An 18,571-nucleotide genomic window follows, 5' to 3' on the forward strand; every position below is an offset into this window, starting at 1 on the left:
TAGGCCTTAATTGGGCCAATTGTTAAAATTCAAATCAGTCAGACCTAGGATCCCTTCAGAGCAGATAGAGGCCATTCAGCCAATTGAATCTGCACTAACCCTCTGAAGAGCATCCCACATAAGACCCACCCCCATAATCCCACATTTACCATGGCTACTCCACCTAACCGGCACATCTTTGGGAGGAAACCATTATACATGGCAGAAACCCATACAGACAAAGGGAGAATGAACAAAACTCCACACAGTCACTCACGGCTAGAATCTAACCCAGGTCCCTGGCGCTGAGAGGCAGCAGTGCTAACCATTGAGCCACTATGCTGTCCTGCCTGCTATTTAAATTAGACCCTCACTCCTGTCAGGAAAGGAAACTTTTTTCTGATTAAATTTCAGTGTGTGACAGAATGAAGATTAGGATTGTAAGCACATTGGGAGAACAGCCATTTTAACTCGCCATCCGTACCAACTGTTCTACATCATGTGATTGCTGTTCAGTGACATCAGTGTGCTGAAGAATTGTTCTCTGTTGGTTTATCCCATCCACTTGTAGGTGAAAGTGAGGACTGCAGATGCTGGAGATTAGAGTCAAGTGTGTGGTGCTAGAAAAGCACAGCAGGTCAGGCAGCATCTGAGGAGCAGGAAAATCGACATTTCAGGCAAAAGCCCATTTCTGATGAAGGGCTTTTGCCCAAAACATCTATTTCCCTGGTCCTCGGATGCTGCCTGACCTGCTGTGCTTTTCCAGCACCATACTCTTGACTCATCCATTTTGTACCTACTTCCTGCCTCACATGAGCATAATTTTTGTCTATTTATGATAAATATCATTCAGGAGCTGTGCTACAAAGAAAACGATAAGACCCAGTTGTTTTATAAGACCCTTCCATACTGACACTGGCTATTGGACTCACTCCTCAAGGCCACCTCTCTCTCACCTGATGTCAACACAGCAGGTTCCTTTGATTGAACTATCTATATTCTTATCTCTCAGGGGAGCCCTGTTTCAACTAAGGCCCTCTATTCAGAAACAGAATGCTTATAAGAAAACAATGAAAAACAAACAAATGGATAAAGACGTTAAATTGAAAGTACCTCCTCCTACAGTTGACTTCCCCCTTAAGTAAATAATGAGCTGAACCGGACAAGGACTGTAACAGTAAACATTGCTGTATTGCTACAAGGTCCCAGAAATAATAGAAGACTTGAAAGATGGTGTGTCCTAACATTATTTAAAGGGAGTAAGCATCCTGCATTTGTTTTCTTTTCTTTGATGTCTTGGAGGGAAATGAGCCATAGAAATGATGAAAACAGTCAGCCATTGTTTATATGGAAGCATAGCCTTGATGGTCTCCATCCTGTTCTCTCTTTTTACTTCTGGGTCTTCTCTTCCTTAAACGTAAAACAAAATTAAATATTAGCCAGCTGAAGCAAGTCTCAGCCATCAACATAAGAATTCTGCAATGAATGTTGGCAATCTGTGTTAACTCCTTTCTGGAGGATAATGGCAGATGTCTGGGGGAAGAAGTCTTTTAGACAGCACCACTCATTGCAGATTACAAATGAATAGGTCAAACCCCTGGGGGGGGCACGACCTTTAACTTCTGGGTCAATTTTGCCTCATCTTTTGCCTATTATCTTAAGTAAGACTGAATGTCCGAGGATTAACTAGCTGACTTGTGCCCAGGATTGCTTGACAGCTACAACAAGGAGTTGCTTAATCAGCGTTTTATTGTTGAAGACTTCTGAGTCTCATCAAAAATGGCTGTTTGAAAGCTTTAATAAAGCTAACCATTTTTTAGTGTGGGCGATGTTTGGACATGGTTATATGATATGTGCTGATCTGAAGCTTCCTTGATGATGAGGCACTGGCAAAAGAATCTTGTTTTCCATTGGTCATTTTTATTACCATGGTGTTTTAATCAGCAGCCAGTTAAATTTTAAAATCACCAAACAGTTGTTCAAAGTCAGTCTTCACTAACCATAAAAAGATAAAAGAATGAAATTTGGCAACTTTTTAAATGCTGCTGTGCACCAGTTGTAGTTATATTGCAGTGAGTGTGAAGCTGAAACAGTTGGAGGCTATCATCTGGAAGTATTCTCAGGGCAATAGCCTGACTATGCTTCTGGAGTTTTCAAACCTGTGTTAAATCACACCGCTCTACTTTGATATAAAAAAAAAGCTGTATGGCATAAATATCAACGGTTTTTAAATTTCTTTCAGTCTTTTACAACTTTTTCTACTACCTTTCCTCTCCCCTGCAGGGTTTAATCCTTTGGATCTACATTTCTCTCTTTAGTCGGAGTATCCCCCATCTTAGCCTATAGGTTCCCATAGGAATTAGTTAACATTGCTCTTTGATCAACCATGAGGAGGCACACTTGATTGATGTTACTGGTTTTCATGTTTCCCTAAGTGGCCAATTTTCCTTAATTTACCTACCTGAATAGGGGAGGTGGTAGCATAGTGGTAATATCAATTCAATAGTTATCCAGCAACCCAAGCTAAAGATCGAGGAACATGAGCTCAAGTCTCACCTAGTTCCTTCAATATTTTACTAACCAGTTTAAACACATCCACTTGTGTTTCATCCTTTCAGAAACATTCTTCCTGTAGTTGTAACTCTTTCCCTTTTTTGGTAGATTGCAGAAATGAGTTTTCGGTTTCTTCCAGATAGCAATAGACTCCAATTATTCTAAAGCAGTTAAAGAAATAGTGTCTCAGTTGTTGAGGAAGCAGAAAAACTACAACAGGACACAGAGTGACAGTGACATGTTTGCAATGCATTGAAGTGTTTCAATGCAAAATATGTCAGACGATTGATTTTTAGTGAATGCAAAAAAGATTGCTTAAATGTTTTTCAACAAAATTGGTGCCTTCTTGAACTTGTGTTCATCCTGAATGCATAGATATCAACTTCCAGGTATCTTAGTCATACCACATGACCATTCTGCGAACCAAATTTTATTTTCTTATTCAGTTATATATAACACACTGCACATTTGAAAAAGCATATTGCACTCAATGTGGGGAAAGGACATGATCATGGCCTAGAGTGGGTTTTGCATAGTGAACATCACATCCATTGTTATCCCAAAGCACTGACACAAACAATAACCCCTTGGGGATGGATGATATCCTTCCAGGATTTCCCAATCATTTTTTTACCAAAAGACTTGTGTCAAGAAGCAAAAGAAAATTAAACTCACTGTATTATAAGAAGGCCACTGGCTTGTGTGCAAGAAAAAGTAAGAAATCTGCTTTGAATAAATAAAACTTTTTTTACCTTTGTTGTCAATGTACTCCTATTGTAAATGGTACATTCTTATTGTAAATATTTGCAACAGGTACACTCTGACATCACTGCACAAGATTGAAAGATAGATCCAAACACCATGTACTTCATTTAATGCTTCCCTGACCAGATAATGGAGCAGAAAGATGTATAGTGGGGAGCCTGTTGTGTTTCTGATTTTACACAGTTATAACAAGAACTGTCTTCCTGCCTGGTGGCCAATTAAAGTCTTTAAGTGACTAATTAAGGGTTTCTTACGGGTTTCACTCTGTTATTGCTGGTATTCAACCCAGTGGCACCATGGGGTTATACTCTGTGGACAAGATTACAGGAATATCCTCATAGGCCTGTCTGTGGTGTGGAGCATGGTAGGGGGGGGATAATAGTCACTCTCTCAGGCATCTTGCGCCCGGCACAGAGACGCACTGCCTGTAGAAATTGTCCTGTATTTTACACCTAACCCCTGCCTGAGACTGGAAAAGGTCACAGCACGCTTACCAGTGACTCCAGCTAGTGAACTGGCAAGCTGTTGCGACCACTAAATTCTGCTCCCTGTGTCAATTTATAATTATTCTAATAATAGAATTTGAGACTCATAGCTTAGAAAATGTCGACAATTGAAGACACGATGTTAGCTGTATTTCTCTCATTCAACTTCACAGCCATATTTAAAATCAAAGTTAATTGTCTACTAATTTTCCGATCTGTGCAGACTCCAGCAGACAGAATGAGTTCCATCACTATCTCTGTTGTGGTTTATCAAAGAAGCTTTTGTATCCTTTCAAGGCATTGACATGATTCATAGGTTCAAGTGTTGTCACATAAGCCTTCTAAATACCATGGTATACGACATCCAAGTCCCATTACTGTCAAACAATAACATAACTTATTTGTAATTTATGCTATTATCCTTTCCCACAAGAGAAAGGCAAGCTGTCTTTGAGGGACAGAAAGGAATTTGTCCACCACAGATATACATTTGAAGTTGAAATTTTCATGTGCATGCACAGTCTGTAATACATCATGATCATCATATTGTCTCTCCACAGGAATTGCTGATCTTCTCTGATGCAATGCACAGGTGTCAGCCAGCTCTCAAACTCTTGCACCAAAACCATTCTTTATTTATATACCTGTAGAGTGCATATTAAACTGCCATTCCGTCATGGCAGGTAGTGGTGGATATATCAAGCATTCATATTCTTGATCAATAAGAGATTAAAATTGTGACCGAGTGGAAACCTACATTGATTCTTTTTCATTCCAGGGGAATGAAGCCAACTGTCCATCCAACTAAGATCAGCAGACTCAGCAAAGACCAGGGCTTGTGCAAGACCTTCGTCAGTAAGTGTGGTTTGATCAGCCGTGTCTCAGTTATTGATCCTTTGAAATCCATGCCAGACATTGAGAGCTCAAATCCCATTCCACAACTTGATAAAAAAAAATCAAGATTTATCAAAGGCTTGCACTGTCAAAAGTGACGCCTTTTGGATGAGATGTTGAACTGAGGCCTGCCCTTCCAGGTGGGTGTAAAAGATTCCTTAGGACAATTTTGAAGCAAAGCCCCTTGGTCTTGATAGGATAGATTCTAGGATATGGAAAGGAGTAGATACTGAGATAATAGTACGTAATCCAAGATGGCAACAGAGTAGGGTTCTTGAGCCAGAGCTCATTGATTCCTCTTTTCTTAGTTTCTTAACTGCCTTGCTTACATCTTGAACTCAGCTGGCATCAGGGGTGAACCTGAGCAGACCTTGAGTGACGTCTGCGTGGAGGAGAATAGGCCCAGTGCGTGGAGGCAGCGGCAGCAATGGAGTCTGACAATGGCTGGGACCTAGCGTGTGGAGCCATGGTCAGCAACAATAGTGGCAGTGGCTGAACTGTTGCATGAGATCGCAAAGCCTGTTATACCCAGACAGGTCTTATGCCCAGTGAAGGTAGAAGCAATGCCCAGCACAGGAGAGAGCAAGCCCTCTTGGGGAAGCCCTGCTTGGAGCATCTGCAAGCTCATGTCTCAAGAAAGGATTGTAATGTTTGACATTTTAACTTTATTTCTTTAGTTTTCCACTTATTTGCTGAGAAGACTGTAATCCTGAAATTTTTAACTTATTTCTTTATTTCTCTACTTCTGTAACTAAATGTTTGTAACTGGGTACTTGGTACCTAAGATGGCGCCATGTATGACGACGCCGATCACTTTTCCCGTATTCTTGTACCCCTTACTTGGTACACGTGACAATAAAACCTAAATCTAAAGCTAACCTTCCAAGAGTCTGCATTCTGGAAAAGTCCCAAATTATAAGAAAACTGACAATGTGATACCTTTATTTAACAGGGAAGGAGACAAAACACAGGTAACTATAGGCCAGTTAGCTCAGCATCCGTTATTTGGAAAATACTATAAAGGATGTAATAGCAGGCCATTTAGCAATGCATGCTATGATCAAGCAGAGTCAGCATGGCTTCATGAAAGGGAAATCATGCCTGACAAATTTATTTGAATTCTTTGAGGAGATAACAAGCAGTAGAGATAAGGGAGCAGCAGTCATTGTAATATATTTGGATTTTCAGAAAGTGTTTCGGAAGGAATCTCATGTTAGACTGCTGAATAAGTTAAAAGTGTTAGGGGTAGTATATCAATGTGGATAGAGGATTGGCTAATTAATGGAAGACAGAAAGTGGGACAGGGGTGGCATTTTGAGAATGGCAACCAATAATTTGTGGGGTGCTACTGGAATCAGTGTTGAAGCCATAATTATTTATTATATGTATATTAATGACTTGGATGAGGAAAATGCATGTACAATACCTGGGTTTGTGGATGAAACAAAAATAGGTGGAAGGCAAGTAGTGAGAATGATGTAAGGAATTTCCAGAGGGATATAGACAGGTTAAGTACGTGGACTAAAATCTGTCAGATGGGATATAATGTGGGTTATGCATTTTGGCTGGAAGAATAGAAGAATTGAATTCTTTTTAAATGGAGAGAAATTTCAGAAACCTACAACACAGAGGGATTTTGGAGTCCTCATGCATAAATCACTAAAAATCAACATATAAGTTCACCAAGCGATAGAGAAGGCAAATTATTGTTTTATCCAAAAGGAAATGCAGTATAAAAATAGAAAAGTCTAAGCAGCAAAGTCAAGAAAGTGGAGTTGAGGATAATCAGATCAGCCATGATCCCATTGAATGGTGGTGCAGACGTGATGCACTGAAAACTCTGTGTCTGTTCTTACATCTTATGATCTTATGGTCTCAATGGTAAGAACTTTGGAATCCAGGCAATCTTATTATGTCAAAAAACAGTTATTTTGTTGCTGATGGTTGGAGCTTGCTGTCCGCAGGTTGGCTGCTAATCCTTCATAGCAATGTGGCCCACATTTCACTTAATTGACTGTAGTGCAGTTTGGAGCACTTTCTGCTCATGGAAGTGCTGAATGCAAAACTAATTTTTTCCTGTTGTCACTCGCTGACCCAAATAGCATCTGTTCAAAATTTCTGAAGAGGATCCAACTTTAGAAGGAAGCAGTCATGTGCAGTCAGGCTTGCTGTGGGAGCTGTGTCATCATGGACACCACTGGAGTCATGAAGATGTAATGAATGCAGGATGTGTAGAGAGGTGTATGTTATTATGTCAAAGCAAATGACCAGAATAGATAAGCTCTTGTGGTACAGTAGTAGTGTTCCTATCTTTGAGTTAAGATGCCTGTGTTCAAGTCCCAACTGCTCCAGAGCTGTATGGCAATATGTCTGAATAGATTGATTAGTCATAATGATCAGTGGTTAGCGCTGCTGCCTCACAGCGCTAAGGACTTGGGTTTGATTCCAGCCTTGGTGACTGTCTGTGTAGAGTTTGCATATTCTCCCTGTGTCTGTATTTGTTTCCTCCAGGTGCTCTGGTTTCTTCCCACAGTTCAAAGATGTGCAGGTTAGATGAAGTAGCCATGCTAAATAGCCTATAGTGTTCAGGAATGTGTAGTCTAGATGCATAGGGTAATAGGGGAATGGGTCTGGGTGGGGTACTCTTTGGAGGGTTGGTATGGACTTCTTGGGACAAGTGGCCTGTTTCCACATTGTAGGGGTTCTATGAAATAACTAAAGAGCAGATTTGATTGTCTTTTTTCTGTCTCGCTTTGTAATCTAGGTTTTTGGAGAAGCCCACTTCATGTGTCCCAAATCCCAGTATAATTTGCTAATCAGACATAAGACTAATGTATCACACTTGCTATTCCTGTCCATTTAAATGTGGCCTGGCTGCAGCATAAAACTCTCTTCATTCGTTTATTCATTCCTTTTTGAGGCAGTGTTTAGGCAAACCATCCTTCGCGGAGATGTAGTGATTTAATCAGTTGTAATTGATTACTTTTGTCACTCGGTGCACACTTTGCTTCTGGGGCGTTTGACTTTTTCCATAAATGCCACTCCTGCCTGCTTATTTTGATGCTTTGGTGAAGCAGACGGTTGAATTAAAAGCAAAATATTAATTGGTTTATCTGAAGATTTGAGTGAGCACTTAGTGTTGCTGATACAGGGGAGAAAGATAAAACTCCTGTCGCCAACTGCCAGGAAGACAAGCTGAGGCTGGCCGGCTGCTGGGTCTCTTTCAGGAATCTGATAAGGGCCTTCATCTCTTGGCCTGGTTGTTTTCATTCTGTAATATATCTATCGGTCGCTAGTTTGATTGTTGATAATGTATCACCATCGTCTTGATGAGCTCTTATTTGCTTAACCTTAAATCACTTGTAAAAGCAAAGTCAACCTCTTTGAACTTCTTTTGCTTAATGACCATTTGCAGTGGTTACATTTTACTGTGCTCAAACAAGTGCTGGTAAAATCTGTTCTCAAACATTCAAACAGATATTGAGCAATTTGAGTGTGATGAGATCAAGGTGATATCAAATGACCCAGGGCTGTCTTGATGTACCTTCACAGAATAAGTAAAACATTACATGGAAATGTCCTCATGTGTCTTTAAAATCTCCTTGATTGCTTCTGGTTTTATTTACAATTTAGTGTGATAGGTTCTATTACTCAGATTGCTCTGCCATTGTGTTAATTCCTACACATACTCAATGATCTCCTTGTGATTTTTGGTGATGCAATTTGAATGTTTGACTCTGACTTGCAGCCTTGGACTGATCAAAACTAGGCGCTCTTAGGTGATACAAGAGGTTTTAAACAACAGAAAGGATTTTTTTGTGGAACTTTTGAGATTTAGCAAAGAGCTTTCCATAATATCTCTGAAAACAGTAACCTCTTTTTCTCTGATGCCTGTTGCTTTGTCTTCTGTTTGGACTGGCAGATGAATGGTTCACCCAAAAATCTCCCTGAATCGCCTTTCTACCGTACTGCTGATGAAATGAAATGGCAAACAGCTACCTGACACAAACCAGTTTTATACTGTCACATACAATCTTCAGTCAACCCAGGTGCTCCGTAGGTTGTGGTCTTGACCTCCTGACTTTAGCATATTGCTTTTTAAGTATTGTCTGCATAGGCTTGACCACATTATGCATTCACCAACGCTGGCAATAGGAAGCAGTCCCTTCATACGTTCTACCAGTACCTCTGATTAATGCAGATGCTGGCAGGAGCTGGGAAATAGTTGCTGTTGATGATGTGAAGCCTTGTGGATCTTTAATTTCCAGCACTTCAACATGGGCCATGATCTTTCATCACAGGCCTCAGCTCTGAGCTGCTTTCCTGAAGTCTCCCTGCCTTGCTACCTTTCTGTCATAGAATCATAGAGGTCTACAGCACAGGAAATGGCCCTTCTATCCATTGAGACTGTGCCAGACATAAAAAAAACACCGAACCATTCTAATCCCATTTTCCAGTGCCTGGCCAATAGTCTTTTGCGCTTTGGCATCACAAGGACACATCTAAACCTGATTGGAATAATTCAGACATGGAGTTCTGGGAAAGATGGGTATGGATTTGGGAAGTGATAGCACATTAAGCACATTGGATAGGAAGAAAAGAGATTGGTGATGGCTGGGAAAATCCAGGTCTTTGTTGGAGACATTTCTGGATTCACCACTGAAAAGCTGGTGTACTTGGTGCAAAACCTGCCTGTTTACCAGTCAGCCTCTAACCGTACTGTTGTACAATCAACCACTTGGAAGACTGCACACTGACTCACCTCTTTTCCTTCTCTACCTGTGCAAAATTAATTTGCCTCTGCTCAGCACTATCCCCTTGGCTTGGGGTTATGAACTTATTAAACCAGGCATTACAAGCAGGATCCCAATATTTGGCAATTTTCAAAGCCAAAATATTTTCTGGGTATTATTGAAACAAAATGAGCCATCCTGATGTGATGATATAATGTTAAAGTTTTGCATGCAGTTCCTGGTTCTGTCTCAGGTTCCATCAGGCAACTTACATCCTCCGGCAGAATAATACCCACATTTCAAACTGAAATTGTAATTTCATGCAAAGTTTATTTTGTGCCCAAGGCTGTTGCACTTATTTTTCTAATTATTTTTTAATGTTGCTTAATGATGATATCCATTGCAATGGAAATTGCGCAGCTGGAAATTACAATGTCTCTTTAATAAGTATAATAAGTTATTACTTAACACAAGCTATTACATGTTAAGGTAGAACATATTCCATTTTAACTGTGTTTCAACTTACTGGATGCTTATTGTTATCTGTGCATACAGCTAATCTACTGTACAGGCTGTCCAATGTTCCAATAAATACATGGAGATATGATATTACCTAGAACTAGAATTAGTTAGAGCCCAATGTAAGAACCTCCAACAGAAAGTTGGTAAGAATATTATGGTGAAATTGTAATAGTCTATTTTATTAAGAATGCACCATCTTTATGAATAATTCTTGAAAGTCTAATTTTTATGTTTTCCACCTAATGATACAGTGATATATATCATGCACCATTGTTTCATATAAAGTACTGCATATATCTTGGGAATGATTTCTTTGGAGATACATGATTGCTTCAGTGTTTCCCCTCTCCAAGAAAGGATGCTGTTGTGGGTGTGGGGGTGTTGGGCGTGTTGAGGGCATCAAAATAGTATAACTGCTAGAAATGGTCATAGGAGTCAAGATGCATCATTACCAAACACCCTTCCCCAACTCCTCCATCTATTCGTGCAGCACAAGCAGCATCCCACCCTCCTGCTACTAATAGCAATGATAATTTCACGTAGCTTACGCTAGCAACACTGTTCAATAGCCACATGCATCAGTAGATGCTCAATATTGTTATTTGCCAGTTGTACTTAAAGCTGTCCTGAAAGGAAATGAGAATTCTGGCTGCTGGAGCTGCTACCATTCAGAAAAGTGTTATGCAGTGGAGAAAAAGAGGTTGCCCGTGGGAGAGTGTTGGAAGATCAGGCAGTGGCCATCACTGGCCTCATGTTGTATGATATATTCTCACCGCTGCTGTATGAGTTGGCTGCATTCTTGGTCATCATGAGATGGGAGAAAGTGAGGACTGCAGATTTTGGAGATCAAAGTCGAGAATGTGGTGCTGGAAAAGCACAGCAGGTCAGGCAGCATTCGAGGAACAGGAGAATTGACGTTTTAGACATAAGTCCTTAATCAGGAATGAGGCATCAGGCCTCGTTCCTGATGAAGGGGTTATGCCTGAAACAATGATTCTCCTGCTCCTCGGATGCTGCCTGGCCTGCTGTGCTTTTCCAGCAACACACTCTTGATATCTTGAGATAGGACAGTTACCAGCATTTTCCTTTTAGTTTGTCTTGTAGAGAGTTTAATTTGTCTGGTGTGGAGGAGGAAAACCTCTAATATCAAATGAGAAAAAGCATTTGTCTTAAACAAGATGTAGTTGATTTCATAATAATGATCAACTACAAGTTACTTTGATATGATTGATGTTGTTACCAAGACTATGAGGAGTCCTAAATTGCGGGTCAATATTCCTTAAGAATTCTGAGCTCCTCTCCCACTCATAAATGTTGGTTGAAAGTCAATGTATTCCTCAGGCATTAACTCTTCCAGAATCAAACACCTTATGCAGAAGACTATACAAGCAAAAATACTTCCCAAAGTGCCACCAGGAGTCTTGGGTGAAGGAGGTGAAAAGCCTACTGATACTCCCAAATCTGGGAGCAACTGACCTTTGCTGAAGGCTTATCAAGGAATATTAAATCTGACTTTTATCAAATATATTTTATCTGAAGACTATCAATGAATGATCAAAGATTATTCTGACTTTGAAGAATGAAGTTAGGTGTAACTCTAGGAATCTGATTTTGGCTACTATGCTGCAGAATCAAAGAAGTCTTATGGCACAGAAGGAGGCCATTTGTGCCTGTACCAGCTCTTTGAAGAGAGTATCATTATTTAATGTAAATCTGCTTTCTTCCCCTATCCCTACACATTATTTTATCCAAATAATTATCCAATGCTCTCTTGGATAGCTCAGTTGCCTCCACTACATTTCCAAACAGTGGATTTCACACCATACCCAGTCACTGTGTGTAAAGGGTTCTTCTTTTCACCCTTGCCTCTTTTGCAAATCACTATAAGTATATGCCCTCTCATTCTTGTGCATTTTACAAGCAGGAATAGTTATTCCCTTTCCACTCTATCCATGATTTTGAAAACTCTTCTCTCTAAGGAGAACAGTCCCAACTTCTCCAAACTATCTTCATAACAGAATAATTCTTGCAAACTGCTTCTGTACTCTCTCCAATGCATTCACATCCATATAATGTGACCAAGGGAACTCAACGTCCAGTACACAATAGTCCAGCTGAAGTCTAACAAGTGTCTTATACACATTCAACAATACTTCCTTGCTCTTACAATTGTTCCCTTAAAAATAAAGCTGAACATATTGTTTGCTTTACTTACTGTTCTCTCCACCTACCCTGCTATCCTCACATATATATATATAATATATATACACACACAGGTCCATTTGCTTCAGCATTCCACTTAGAACCGTATCTTCTATTTTATACTGTCTCTTAATATAATGGTTCTTCTTACCAAAATACATCACCCCATGTTTCTCTGCTTTAATCCTCATCTGCCATCTAAATGTCTACACTATCAACTTGTCTATGTCCTTTTGGAGTTCCATACTATCCTCCTCCTCAGTTTACAAATTCTTCAAAGTTTTGTATCATCTGCAAACAATGAAATTGTCCCCTGCACCCCCAAGATTCGCATCGTGAGTGTACGTCAGTTGTTAATTGTTTCAGTGTGAGTTTTCAGAACATGCAAGTCTGTACGATAAGTGTGGGGAAAGAGTAAAATTGAACAGTCACACCAACATTCACTGTACTTCGAATGTAACTCAATGGAATGGATTTTACCAATCCCTTGGCTATGGGTTGGGAGACACGGCTGCTGTAAGATGACAGAAGAAGGCAGGGAGAAGAGAAGAGAGCCCATTGCCTTCTCACTACCAGGCCATGTTACTTGAGTGACTTGTGACCAATTAAGGGCCAGTTCCTACCGCTGCCAGCATATAATCAGCAGTGAGTAGGCTCTTAGTAAACACTAGTTGCGTCTCATTATCTTAGGTCTGAAATCATCCAGTCTCTTTAGTTCATGAAGGAGTCTCACTTCTGCACAACTGGCAGCACAACTGAGATTGCAAAGCTGCCAGCTTTTCAGTTGATCTACAACTCTTGGGTTAGGCGACTATCCTTAATGGAATGGCAGCCGCGATGACAACTAATTAGCTGACTGCCCACTGTCCTCCAGTAAAACTTGCTGTGGATCATGCAGACAACCTGCTGTTGAGACACTCAACATTAGAATAGAATTCTGGCCAGTGAAGGCAATAATTTGAAATATCGAACATAATGTTGTGTTCTATCAATGCAAGTACCAATTTGTTTTAACTTTTAACCTTCTTTCTGCTTGGGGGCAAAGCCCTTAAGCACACCACTCACATTCCCCACATGAATGCAGGACCATAGTTAATACTTGAGCCTTTGCGCACAGAGCACTATTTCCCTCTGTTGTAACAGTTGCTGGCTATTTGGACAATTTAAACCTATGTCTTAATCTTGGGCAAACATTACAAATGACTTATTTACAGAGCACAACTCAAATAAGAGCTTTTATGTGGCCAGAGGAACCTTCCTCCAAAGTTGTTCAGGGTCGTGTCAGCTTTAGAAAAAGGTACTATTTCCCTGGATTTTCCCACACCACTTCATATCAGTTCAAGCTAATTCTTTCAGATTGAAATAATGTGGAAGGTGGACAAACATCTACTGGATATTAATGGTTCACTGGCTAATTGGACCCATTATCTCTATTATGCATGATAATGTTTTTAATGAAAAAAATCTCTCAGTTTCTGTGATGTTGTAATCTTGATGTTGTAATCTTTCTGTTATACAAATATTTGATGTTGGTTCAATGTATTAAAGATTCTTTTTGGCACATGACATGCTATAACTTGTACTATAAAATACACAACATATTCTTATTTTCTAGTCAAGTGTAACCTATGCGAATGAAAATATTATTGTATGTAATTCTCCTGGTCATTTAGCTATAGTTGCTGCAGCAGGATTACAAAACAAGATACCTATCCAGTTCTTAGTGCACTGTCAGGTCTGCCTACCTCTTAGTGGTTTGTTGTTAATAGTAGTATTTTATTTTGACTGTTTTTCATTAACACAATATCTTCATTGTCTACATGCTGTTGACTACCGCAGAACATCACAGATCCTTTTGCCAAAAATACATGTCTCTGGATATTGAATCCACCCAGGCTTTTACCTATAGGAGCACTCAATATGTTTTAAGATTTGGATATCGTGTCTCCATCATGACCATCAATGCACTCAAGTACAAACTGGCTTGTCTAATTTGAAAAGGCATTTGATCTGATCAAATTTATTCAAAATTTCAAAGCTGACACTTGGAATTTCTTTTCAGTTGGTTTTATTTGCATTGGCCACATCTATGTGGTGTTCTTCAAAATTCTATGATCGATGGAGTTTCCCTTGGCTCTAGACTGTTAGCGGTATCTTGTTACTCTCTAGTTTCCACATTGCTTCCTTCCACGCGAACTTCTTTGTTTCCCTTATATTTGTCTCCCATTTTTAGCTTGATTCCAATCCTCTACCATTCTTACTCATTCGGAGATATTGTTGACCTTGACTGTTATCTGACTGGTTGTTCTTGCCTTACAGGAAGGTAATTGATGTGTTGGTGTCGACTTTTCTGCAGCAGGTTTGATAAAGCTAAAAGACCTGCTAGGTCAGGTTAGCATCAACTATGTTGCTGTGGGTCTGGTGACACATAGATAATAAGGGACATTAATGAACCAACAATGGTTTTACAGTTACCTTTACTGAGACCAGCTTTTAATTCCACATTGATTTGTTTGATTTAAATTCTACCAGATCTGATAGGATTTGAACCCATATTAGCCTAGATTGTTTTGAATTGCTAGCTCAGTGATCTTGCCCTTCCATCACTATTTCGTAAGCAGCCTTCCAAACAGCACAATGATCTGCAGCACATTCAGTATGTGATGGCCACCACCTTACCTCAAAGGTAATTAGGGATTGGCAATGCATGCTGGCCTATCCAGTGATGATCGCCTCTGTGAAAGAATAAATAAATATAACATCATAGTCTGACGTAGTTATGACAGCTATAAGATAAAAGCTGCATTCATCCTGGCAACTTGATGCTCACAGTAATGGAATCTAACTGTAATAAACTTCTGCATCCTTATACTCCAGTCCTCTAAGTATAAAGGCCAGAATTCTATTAACTTTCTTGAGGTTGTTTGGTCCTGTTTGTGACATTTTAAACGCCTATGCACCTGAATCCCCTCTATGTCTTTTTGGATATCCGCTGCATTTAACTTCACACCATCTAGAAAGTACCCAGATCTATCCTTTTTTGGTCAAAATTGATAATATCACACTTGTGTTACGACACGGGGTAAACCCTCATTCTTAACTTAACCAGCAACACAGAAAAGATTTATCCCGTGCAGTAATATGTGAAAATCTGAGAGGCCAAGAACTATTTAATTTTTCCCGGTCTTAAACCTCCAAAGCATCAGATTGTGTCATTGGTTTTTAATATTGTCAATATACTAAATTCAAACTTGATTGGAATTTGTTTTTTTTGGGAGTGTAATTTAAACTGTTTGGCCTAATTCAAATTTGTTTTTGCCTCCAGGCAACCAGCTACCCTAGCTGCTGGACCACATGTTACACTGTATCTTAATCAGAACACTTGGTGCTGTAGATTGTTCTACTCTCTTTAAACTCTCTTAAAAGTACAGTACACCCACATTTTCATAGCACCGCCCCCCTTAAGAAAAAAATGAACCATCATAATGAAAAGATGGCTTCATTTTTTTTTCTATTCTTTAAACACATTACCCTAACATACCGATAACTCGAATCCAAGTTCACCTAAACTTCTTCCCATATGACATGTATATATAAAATATTAAATCAATACAAATCTCATCTAAACTTTATCAGTTAAATCTGCAATAACGCATCTGCAATTGTATTCTTACTACCTGCAACATGTATGATTTTTAAATTAAAAGTCTGTAACATAAGAGTCCAATGAAATAGTCTCATATTCTTATCTTCAAAGTGTTCTAAGAAGGTAAGCAAATAGTGATCCGTGTACACAATCATCTCTGACACATCATTCATGACATATATATTAAAATGTTGGAAGGCCAGTACCAAACTCAATAGTTCTTTTTCGATCGTGGAGTATTTCCTCTGGTGGGTGTTGAGCTTCTTTGAAAAATAACCAACTAGCGGTTCAATACCATCCACATCTTCCTGTAGGAGTACAGCTCCAACTCTTTTATGTCACTAGCATCGATGGTGACTTTAAAAGGTTTTGAAAAGTTTGGTGTAGCTATAACTGTTTAGGTGGTTCAAATGATCAATTGCCTCCTGGCATTGTTCTGTCCATCGAAACTTTGTGCTCTTCTTCAGCAAATCAGTTAACGGTGCCACTACACTGATGAAGTTTGGAACAAACTTCCGATAGAATCCGCTGAGTCCTAAGAATCAAAGCATCTCTTTCATCGAGGTTGGTCGTGGAAATTTATTAATGGCCTTCATCTTTGCGTTCCGTGGGGTCAACTTTCCATGACCAATGTTATGTCCCAAGAACGTCACTTCTGCTTTCAGTTTTATTAAAGTTTATCACCAGTTTGGCTTCTTGTAGTTGTCCAAAGAGCTCTGCAAACTGTATCATGTGATCTTTCCACGACTTACTAAAGATCACTACATCATCCAAATAGACTAACCCAGCTACAACCCTCTTCATGAGTCTTCATGAATGTGACGGATACGTTCTTCATTCCAAAGGGCATCTCTTTAAACTGACATAGTCCATTTGGGGTGAGAAACGCAGAAATTTCTTTCGCTGACTCTCTAAAGGTACGTGCCAGTAACCACACATTAAGTCCAACTTGGTGATGTAACCAGCTTGTCTGACTTTCTCAATACAGTCCTTGGATTGGACATGAGTCTGATTTTGTAATGGCATTGCCCTTCCGATAATCCATGCAGAAACGTTCAGTCTCATCCGGTTTGGGAATTAAGATAATCAGCAAATTCCACTTGCTCTAGCTTGGTTCGATGATGTCCTCATTGAACATGGCCTCCACCTCCATTTGGACTTGGCTGGCTTTGAAAGGATTCAGTCAATCAGGGTGTTGTCTTATCGGAGCAGTATTCCCTATGTCAATTCATGTACAAAAGCATTAGTCCTCCCCATCTGATTCTTACATATGTCCTTATACTGCAGTAACAAATCTTTCAACTGTGTCCTATGCTCCTGAGACAGCTAGCTTACTAACCTATCCCACTCCTCAAGGACTTCTTCATTTTCTAGTCTATTTTGAGGCACATTAAAATCCACATCATCTGGATTTGATTCCTCACTCTACAGAGCAGTCACTAACACCAGTTTCTCCAGTTCTTTATCTCGAGTACAATACGGTTTCAGCATGTTCACATGACATACGCAATACCTTTTTTTCCTATCTGGCATCTTTACTAGACAGTTCTTTGACTCAACTTTTTCTCAATTTGATAGGGACCACTAAACCTGGCTTTGAAGGGATTTCCTATCACTGGTGACAGCACTAACACTTGGGAAAATGTCCACGTCTCCGACCTTTTATCTGCCACCTGCTTTATTCTACATTGTATACTCTTTACTCACCTACTGATTTAGTTTCTCCCTCACCTCCGATACATAATCTAAGTGTGAGATCTCTGACTTGGGTCCTGTCAATTTTTCTTCAGTTAATTTCAAAGGGTCTCTCACTTCCTGCCTGAATATTAACTTGAAGGAAGTGAACTGAGTAGGTTCATTTGGGCCATCTCTAATGGAAAACAATACGAATGGGATATCTTTATCCCAATCATTTGGGAATCCTGACAGTAGCTCTCAACATGGTCTTCAAGATCTGATGCCACCTTTCTAAAGCTCCCTGGGATTCAGGATGATACGCACTGGATTTAAAGCACTGTATACCTAAGCTATCCATTACTTCCTTAAACAGCCTAGTAGTAAAATTTGACCCTTGGTCCGACTGAATCTCTCTGGGTAGACCATACTGTATGAAGAGAGCTACTAATGTCTCTACTACCATTTTTGCCTTGATACTCCATAATGGAATTGCCTCTGGAAATCTGGTAGACACATCCATTATGGTTAACAAGTACTCGTTCCCGCCTTTAGTTCTGAGGAGGGGACCTACACAATCAACTATAACCTGTGTGAAGGGTTCTTCAAATGCAGGAATTGGCAACAAAGGCTCTGGTTTTATTACCGCCTGTGGCTTACTTACCATTTGGCATGTATGAAATGTACAGTGAATGTTAACCATACCTTGTGCATTCCAGGTCACTAAAAATGTTTTTGTACCTTAGCCTGAGTCTTTCATACACCTAGGTGACCTCCTAGATATAGTTCATGGGATGAACCTGTAACACCTCCTGTCAGTATGCTATCAGCAACACAATCTGGTGCACTTTGTCCCATTTCTCCTCTGCATTAATCTGCTGTGGTCTCCATTTCTGTTTTAGGATTTCTATCTTTCAGATAATAACCCTCTGGAATATTCTCTGCCTCCTTTTCGGAGTACGCATCCACATATATATCTTTTAACGTCTTGCCTTTCTGTTGCAAATCCTTAACATTTCAGGACTGAACACTTCTGTCTGACTCTCTGCCTGTTCAGGTTTTTCCTGTACCATTACGTCAAACAGGGTATCCACTAACTGAACCTCAACTCCTTCATC

General features: G+C 39.8%; 1 long non-coding RNA gene across 1 annotated transcript in view; it reads left to right on the top strand.

Annotated features, from left to right (window-relative positions):
• Positions 1-18,571, top strand: part of LOC140482922 (uncharacterized) — a 118,136-nt gene that overhangs the window by 62,147 nt on the left and 37,418 nt on the right. The window contains exon 3 of the long non-coding RNA XR_011961818.1: positions 4,561-4,637. This is a non-coding gene — a long non-coding RNA (uncharacterized lncRNA). The remainder of the gene's footprint in view (positions 1-4,560; positions 4,638-18,571) is intronic.

The sequence above is a fragment of the Chiloscyllium punctatum genome, chromosome 11 (genome assembly GCF_047496795.1).
Source record: "Chiloscyllium punctatum isolate Juve2018m chromosome 11, sChiPun1.3, whole genome shotgun sequence".
In the NCBI taxonomy this organism is placed as follows: Eukaryota; Metazoa; Chordata; class Chondrichthyes; order Orectolobiformes; family Hemiscylliidae; genus Chiloscyllium; species Chiloscyllium punctatum.